This window comes from Panicum virgatum, chromosome 6N, assembly GCF_016808335.1.
Source record: "Panicum virgatum strain AP13 chromosome 6N, P.virgatum_v5, whole genome shotgun sequence".
NCBI lineage: Eukaryota > Viridiplantae > Streptophyta > Magnoliopsida > Poales > Poaceae > Panicum > Panicum virgatum.
In genome coordinates this window covers 8,913,800-8,922,930 of record NC_053150.1, presented here as the reverse complement: position 1 = coordinate 8,922,930, position 9,131 = coordinate 8,913,800, and positions in this window count along the sequence as shown.

Genomic DNA, 9,131 nt, shown 5'->3' with positions numbered 1-9,131 from the left:
CATGTTTGACAACCTCCACATTCCAATACCAGCCGATTTGTCCTTCCCTCCCTCATCAATCGGCTTCTGCACATGGTGGGGAATGTGGAAAACTCATGTTTTCAGAAAAGCTTTATGTCCTCGACTGCAGCAAATTGATCCTGAATATGTAATCTCCGAGGAAGAGGTACTGAATCTGTGTACTTATCCTTTCTGAGTCCTCCATCCCTTTACTTGACTAATCCTGCTCACCCTGCTTACAGCAACAAGATGATCCAGAACCCGTGACCAGTAACGAGGAACCATTCCACTTTCTTCCAACTGCTCCCGATGTCCTCTTTTGCAAGGGATCACCATCAATGAAGAAAGTAATAATGGGTGCTCAGCCAGACTTACTCCAGTCGGCTTCTAAACGAAGACAAACCTCTGCAAGTGTTGTCCCCCGAGTCTCAACTAAGAAAAGGAAGATGATCACGAGGCGAGTCATCAAGAAATCAGCACAAGCTTCCCCGAGTCCATCAGAGTCTAACACCAACCAGGTAACTCATCTCTCTAAAACCTCTTCTTTATTGCGTATATATGTATTCTGGTTAACTGTAATTCTATTTCCAGGACGCAGCTGAAGACATCCATAATACTAGCAGTCTAGTACAACACAAAGTCATCGTTCATGAAGCTGACACTGGAGCAACTGAAACTTCCAATGCTCTGACGGATGTGCATGACGAACAGGCTGACATAATCGTTGCCCCTATTGTCACCTCCAAACCAACTGGATCGGCCACACTTGAACCGATCATCACTTCTTGTTCAGAACAGGTAACTTTATGAGCCGATTTAAGTCAGCTGATCACTCCATTAATGCACTTCGCTCCCAACTAATCTTCCTCATATCGGCAGGGCTTCAATATTTCAAACCTGCTCTCCTTTGACCCAGCATCAATGGGTCTGAATGCACCGGATGCAGAAATGCAATCACCACAGCAGCCGATTACAATTACAAATCAGCTTCAGAATATCAAGCGTCTGCTCTCTGCTCCAATTACTGCTCTAGTTGGTGATTCCAGCGAAATAAAGAACATATTCGAGCAAATAGAATCCCAACTCCCGGAGCCGCTGCAAATCAAGCTTTGGCCAGCCAGCAATCTTCCATTCTTCCGGGTAGAAGTGAATAGAGCACAACAAAGAATAGAAGCACGTCGTTCTCAAGTCTCTCTGAAAGCTGACATTGCTCAAAAGTGCAAGGCCCTCAACCAGAAGAAGGAAACTCTAGATATCAAAGCTGACGTGTCTGCCAACATGAACCGACTCGGTCTCCCGAAGAAAGAATTGGCAGAACTCGAAGAAAAGGTCCGCACCACCAAGAAACTCATCCAGGCCGAGGAAGCTTCTATTGCAAACTCCAAACAAGAAACCCAAGAAATAGCCGAGCAGATACAAGCAGGGTTTGCAGGATAAGCACCTTGAGTCGGCAGATAGTAACAGGCGATGACAAGGATGACGAAGCAATCATCGCACGAGCAGACTCCGTCCGCACAGAAGTCATCCATGCCATAGAAGAATTCCTGAACTAATAGATAGGCTCAAGAAACATTTAGTATTGCCTGTTAACCTGAAACTTGTAACTGTTTAAAACATCTTAAGTCGATGGTCACACATCAGCTATCTCGCTTCTCATATATTATCTCTTTTTTTTACTGGCCAACTCAACGTGTTGGCCTTTTCTCTCTTTTTTTTACTGGCCACTCAACGTGTTGGCCTTTTCATGGTTCAGCCAGATGGATTTCATCGGCTTTTGTCATTCGCCCTCCCACATGCTCGGGAAATATTTCTTGAGGTGTTGGCCATTGACAGCCACAGGAAACTTGACACCATCCAACTCCTCAAGTATGTAAGCATTTCCAGGCAAAACCTGATCAACCTTGTACGGTCCGTGCCAAGTTGGAGACCACTTCTTGCCATATTTTCTATCTTTGGTTCCCAATGGTAACACTGCCTCCCAAACTAGGTCTCCAACCTGGAATTCTTTCGGCCTGACCTTTTTGTTGTATGCACGAGCAACTTTAGCCTTGTTTTCCTTAATTTTCTCAAGTGACCAAAGTCTCAGCTCTGTAAGATCTTCCACGTTGTCACTCATCAAGGCCGCATATTCTTCAGTCGTCAGATCATTCTGGAACTCAACACGCCTTGATCCAGCCGTGATCTCACATGGTAACACAGCGTCTTGACCGTAGACTAAATGTTACGGTGACGTCTTGATGGATCCATAACATGAAATACTAAATGCCCACAAAGCTTTTGACAACACCTCATGCCAGCGCCTAGGATATTCATCGATCTTCCTTTAGATCAGCTTGATAAGGCTCTGGTTGGATGCTTCAGCCTGTCCATTAGCTTGGGCATAATATGGAGATGATCTGATCAGCTTAATCCCCATATCATCCGCAAATTTCCTGAATTCCTCCGATATAAAAACCGATCCTCCATCAGTCGTAATAGTTTGAGGAATCCCGAACCTATGAATAATGTGCTCTTTGACGAAACTGATCACATCTCTTGATGCCACCAACCTCATGGGTACCGCCTCTACCCATTTGTGAAATAATCCGTAACAGCTAACACCCATTGGTGGCCCTTGCTAGACGGTGGGTTAATCTGGCCGATCATATCCATGGCCCAACCCCTGAACGGCCATGACTTAATAATAAGATTCATTACTGATGCTGGTACCATCTGAATCTTGCCGAATCTCTGACATGCTTGACATCCCTTATAATATTTGAAGCAATCTTCAAGCATGGTAGGCCAGTAATACCCCGATCGCCTAATCAGCCATTTCATCTTGTGAGCCGATTGATGAGTACCGCATGCTCCTTCATGAATCTCATGCAAAAGCCGATTCGACTATGCAGGTCCCAGACATTTAAGCAACAGTCCTTCCAAAGTCCTGTAGAACATGTCGTCCCCAATCAGAACATACTTCATAGCTTTGAGTCTTATTCTTCTGGGTGCCCCCCCGAGCCGAATCCTTCAAATAATTGAAGATATCGACTCTCCAGTCTCCAGTTTCTAGAAACTGAACTTCCACATCGACCCCATCGGCTGTTTCCTTGTAACCGGAAGCCATCTGTGCCAAATCATTGGCTTCATTGTTCAGAGTTCTGCGTATCCAGTGGAAATTAATATACCTGAATTGTGACATCAACTCATGGCATTGCATCCATATTGGGAAAAGAGCCTCGCTCTCACATTTATATTCTTCCGTAAGCTGAGAAATCACCAATTTCGAATCCTGAAATATTTCCACTGCCTCTGCACCAGCTTCTAGGAGTAATTCCATCCCTCTGCGCACAGCTTCATATTCTACTAAATTATTGGTGCATGGAGCAGTCATCCTGATGGAAAAAGAATAAGTCACCCCTCGAGGTGACACCAACAGAATTCCCACGCCACATCCATCGTCGCATGTCGATCCGTCAAAAAACGTTGCCCAGGCACGTATAAACAGTGCAGCTATATCGGTGCTGACCCTATCTGCCACGAGATCCGCCAGTGCCTGTCCTTTGACTGCCTTCGCAAGCTGATATCGGATATCGAACTCTGTCAATGCAAACATCCACTTTCCGAGCCGGCCTTTCAGAACTGGAGCCGACAGCATATACTTTATAACATCTGATTTGCAGATGACAATCGTTTCCGCCGAGAGCAAAATATGACGAAGCTTTGTGCATGTAAAGAATAAACAGAGTCAAAGCTTCTCGATCTCAAGGTACCTGGTCTCGGCGTCTAACATGCGCCTACTGAGGTAGAAAACCACCCTCTCCTGGCCGTCATGCTTCTGAACCAATACCGAAGCAACAGAAGTGTCACCCACGGACAGGTACACGTAGAAAGGCCTATCTTGCTGGGGTGGAACCAACACTGGAGGCCTCGATAGATATTCCTTGATTTCATTGAAAGCCTTCTGTTGCTCTGCCCCCCAGCGAAACTCAGCATCAGACTTGATTTTCACCAAACCCATGAACGGCTCGATGCGCCCAGACAGATTGGAGATAAATCGTCTGACAAAGTTGATTTTGCCAATGATCTTCTACAAATCTTTCTTCGTAGTAGGTGGTCTCATTGTCCTTATAGCTTCTTGACTTTTCAAGCCAATCTCGATTCCCTGCTCGTGCACCAGGAATCCTAAGAACTGATCGGCCGATACACCAAAGGCGCACTTCTTTGGGTTCATTCTGAGCCCAAACCTTCGAGTCCGCTCCAAGACCTGACGCAAATCTTCCAAATGTCCCCCAGCCAACGTGGACTTGACCACGACATCATCAATGTAGATCTCTACCAACTTGCCGATGAGATCATGAAAAATGTAATTCATGGCACGTTGATATGTTGCACCGGAATTTTTCAATCCAAAGGTCATAACCAAGTACTCAAACAACCCGACCGCGCCTGGTACTCTGAACGCGGTCTTGTGTACATCCTCTGGGCCATGAAAATCTGGTTGTAGCCAGCATTACCATCCATAAAACTCATCATCTTATGACCAGCCGCTGTGTTGATCAATGTTTCCGCAACAGGCATCGGATACTCATCTTTTGGCGTTGCTCTATTGAGATCTCTAAAATCCACGCAGACTTGCCATCGACCATCTTTCGTTTGGATAGGGACCACGCTGGAAATCCACTCCGCATACCGATATGGCCTGATAAATCCTACATCCAGCATCTTTTGCACCTCTTTCTTAACCTCCTCTAGGACTTCGGCCTTCATCTGACGTGCTGGTTGCTGAAACGGCCGAAACCCCTTCTTAAGCGGGAGCCTATGCTCGACAATGTTTCTATCCAGACCGAGCATCTCAGTATAATCTCATGCAAAACAGTCCCGGTACTCCTTCAACAATGCTATCATTTGCTCTCGCAAGATCGGGTCTAACTTTTTGCTGATAAATGTCAGTCGCGGCTTATCCCCGGGACCGATATCGACTTCCTCCAAATCGTCAGCAGACATAAACCCGTACCCTAACTTGCCACCGTCTCAAAGATCGACATCGACAGCAAACACAGGGAGATAATAGGAAAAATTTTCCGGCCAACCGCACGGGTTGGCCGTTCCCACATTTCTGTTATTATTCAAAACTGAATGCTCAGCAAAGGCCATTGTTTGTACATAATGTAATAATTGTAACCCCAAGTATATATTACTCATTTTTTTGGGGCCGGTCGTTGCGACCGGCCTCTCTAACCTTGCTGGATTCTGTAGCTTGCCAGGATGTATCTACTCTGTGAGGCCAGTGGATAAGACCAGCCTCAGCCCATTTTTTGTCGCTTCAATCCGATCACAGTCTTCCAGCGCGATCCCTGAGATCGTCTCTTGCCCTTTCGCATCCCAGGCATTCATGTCTGTAAGCGAAACCTCGCTGGAATCGTCTGCACGGACCACCTCCACTTCATCGCCATCCCACTGGACCAAGCACTGGTGCATCGTGGAAGGAACACAACAATTTGCGTGAATCCAATCCCTCCCAAGCAGCACTATGTACGTACTCTTACTGTTGTCGATGAAGAACGATGTTGGAATGGTCTTGCGGCCAACTGTCAACTCCACATTGAGGACACCCTATGCCTCGGACGGCTGACCGTTGAAATCATTGAGCATCACATTGGTCTTGATAAGATCAGCAGTGGAACGACCCAACCGGCGCAGCACTGAGTACGGCATCAGGTTGACTGCGGCGCCAGTGTCGACCAACATCCTGTTCATAGGCTTGCCATCGATGAGGCCCTTGAGATACAATCCCTTCAGGTGCTTATAGCTTTTCTCCTTGGGCTTCTTGAAGATGATCGGCCGTGGGCCGAGATCCAGCTGCGCGACGGCCAATTCCTTCGGTTGGGGCGCCCGAAACTCCGATGGGAGCACGAACACCATGTTCACATAAGCCGATGGCTTCTCATCGGCTCTTGGCTGCTTGGGGCGCCACTCCCTCCTTGGAGGACGCCTTTCCACCCTTCGCGGGCGCATGACTTGCTCTGCGAGATCCGGACGCGCTTTCCTCAGCACGTCAAGGTACCTTGCTTCTGCCTCTTCGAGGTTGCGTAGGCGCTGCACTCGGCGCTTCTATTTATGGCTGAGCCCGTCAGGACACCACCATGGACGATGATACTTGTCTTCCTCTTCTAGATCAAAATCATCTCTGGACGGCCACTCAACATGGTCGTTGTGACGTGTTTTGGGCCCCAAGTGCTGGAACACCGACATCTCGCGTTCCCGAGGCCTGCACTCCAAGCAATCATCTATAGTTGGCAATCGGCTCATGCCGAAATTCCAACAATACCTGAAGAATGGGCAATGCCAGTGGTCGCGTATAGCCTGGTGCCTCCCCAGCGTCCTCCCTGTGCGGTGCTGATACTCCTCCTCTTCCGATTCATATCGGCGGCGCAACTTGTACTGATACTGGTACTTTTCCAGAAGCCGATTGGAAGCTGGGAGCTGATTGCGGATGTGACGCACTTGTTCTTCAGTAACATATTGCTGCTCTGGCTCGTGTTTATCCTGGGGCCGTTTGCTAGAAGCGCCCTCTTTCCTTTGCTCGTCACGGCGGCGCATGGGTCCCGCCATGTTGATTTGGAATGCCAAGTTCTGGCCCTTGGGTCCGAAATCTGACAGCTCCACCACATTAGCTTGTGGGAACGGTTGACTATCCACTTTCATCGTGTGTTGGGCCAGAATTAGTCGGCCCTGCTCGATAGCCGATTGGATCTGCCGACGTAGCTCCTTGCAGTAATTTGTGGCATGGGTGAACGAGTGGTGCCGCTTGCAGTACAGCCTCCCCTGCAGCTCTTGTGCCGTTGGTAGCTTGTGATTCTCTTGGGCTTCAACTACTTTTCCTTGAGCAGTAGATTGAATATCTGCTCTGCCTTGGCCACATCAAAGTCAAAGCCCTTCACAAGCCCCTTCTGTTTGACCCACTTGCATGGGACGGGGTTTGCCCCTCGGGTCCACTCTGCTGCAGCCACTTAATGTTCCTCGCTAGAATCATCGGAATCACCTGCTTGGGCCATATTGACATGGCGCTTGAATTTCTCCTGGTACAGCTCCGGGTGGTAGTGTTCATACGCCGTAAGCTTCTGCACCATGTGTGCTAGAGAAGTGAATTCCAACTGAAAAGCCAGATCCTTGATCGGCTTAGCGAGTCCCAGAACTGCCAGATCAACCGCTTCCTTTTCCATTATGCGCGACGTGTAGCATCAGTTCTTAACCTCTCGGAAGCGCTGCACGTACTCTGAGACACTTTCCCCTCGCTTCTGCCTCAATTGGGTGAGGTCGGCAATCTCGGCTTCAGCAGCCTCTGAATGATACTGGGTGTGGAATTGATCTTCCAGTTGTCTCCAAGTCTGGATCGAATATGGGGGCAGTGATGTATACCATCTGTTGGTGCTCCTTAAGTATCCATTTTATCCCCTGTTTAACTTTGATAATGGCATGAATTTAATATCAGAATCACTAACCATCCTAACCTCGGCCCAATTATTGGTCGTTTTCGCGTTTGCACATATATTTTAGTGGTACTTTGTTTTTGCAGGTTTTTGACCAATTTTGGAGCTTGAAATGGCGAGACCCACGATCACCCGATCACACGAAGAAAGACGAAGTCCAAAGCCCAAACAAAGAATCGAAGGCCATGATGATTAGAGGCCCGTTCATGCACATCCACCCTCCAATGAAGCCCAAAGGACAAAGCCCACAAGATAAGATCAAGATACTTCGGGGCTAAGCAAAGCAAAGAGATATTTAAGGAAGGATTTTCCATCCTATCCTTTTCCTCGAAGAAATTCGAAGATAATGACGTCTAATGGTGTGCAATCATGAAAGACATAAACTCTAGAAGATTTCAGGAGACTTGGGGAGAAAGATGAACACGAGACGGCGAAGGAAAGAGCCAGGTCGGCCGGCCTAGGCCCATTGGGCCGGCCGGCCCAGCCCTTTTTTAGATCGGTTCGACCTCCCCTTTGACCTAGGGCATCCTGAGGCTATTTAAAGACCCCTCCCCAAGGTTCACGCAGAGATCAATTCGGGAGACGACACCAAGGAGCAGAGAAGATAGAGGGACACCTCTCAGAGAGCCGAGGGTCGTGCTAGTTGTCTAGGGTTCGCCCTAGCCGACGTGGGAACCTTGCAAGTAAGACCACGTCGGAGTTCTGGAGCTAGGATCATCAAGATCAAGGTAGGGCCCCGGTTGTGATCTTGTGATGTACAATCATTCATGGTGAAGTTATTTGTGATTCCGAATGTTTAGCGACCATGTTCTCTCTTTCGATTTCGTTCTTTTCTATGGGTTTGCTTCATCCTAGATCTATTATCGAGATAGATCGCTTAGCATGATCTTGTAGTCATGGTGGCTAGAGTTGCATGGCGGAACTACCAAAGGGGGTTCGACTTGCTTCAGGGTATTTTGTTCAAAAGGGGGGCGTCGTGATAGGCCGTCTCCACAGAGTAGGCGGAGTATCGAGGGATCGGATTGGAGATTTTGGGTTTAAAGAGGCTTTTCATTGAGATTCACATCTACCTTACTTCACTTCATCTAGCTGGAATTACAACAGATGCATGATATAGGTGATCTAGATTGGTTATCTCTAACTTTCTCTTGCTACCTTCGGTGTTTGTCGTTTTTAGTAGATTAGATTCGTTTTCACCATCTCAACACAAAGGAATCTCTATACTAGTAGATTGTTTCTTGTCTCTTTGGTTTCGTGGATTGATAAACCTTTGGGGAATACTCTAAGGGAAAAGCTACACGAAACCGTGCGCTTGCGGTATATAAATCGGGGGCGCTAAGGAGCGTCAACAAGCTTTTCTGGCGCCGTTGCCGGGGAACCATCGATTTAAGATCCAATCTTACTTGCATTCGTAAATATTTCTTTTTCTTGATTTTTCTTTTAGACTTTTTTTAGATCTCTTATTTTTTGTGCTAACTAAAAAAACAGATCTATTCCACGAAAATCAATCTAATCTAGAGTTTTCTTTATTTTGCTTTATTTTTCTTTTATGTTTTAGATCTTGTATATTCATCTTTTAGATCTCGTATATATTTTTTCTTTTTCACTAACCCCTAACAGGAGATGGACGGGAGCCTCTCCAACAAACCCGAAAATTTT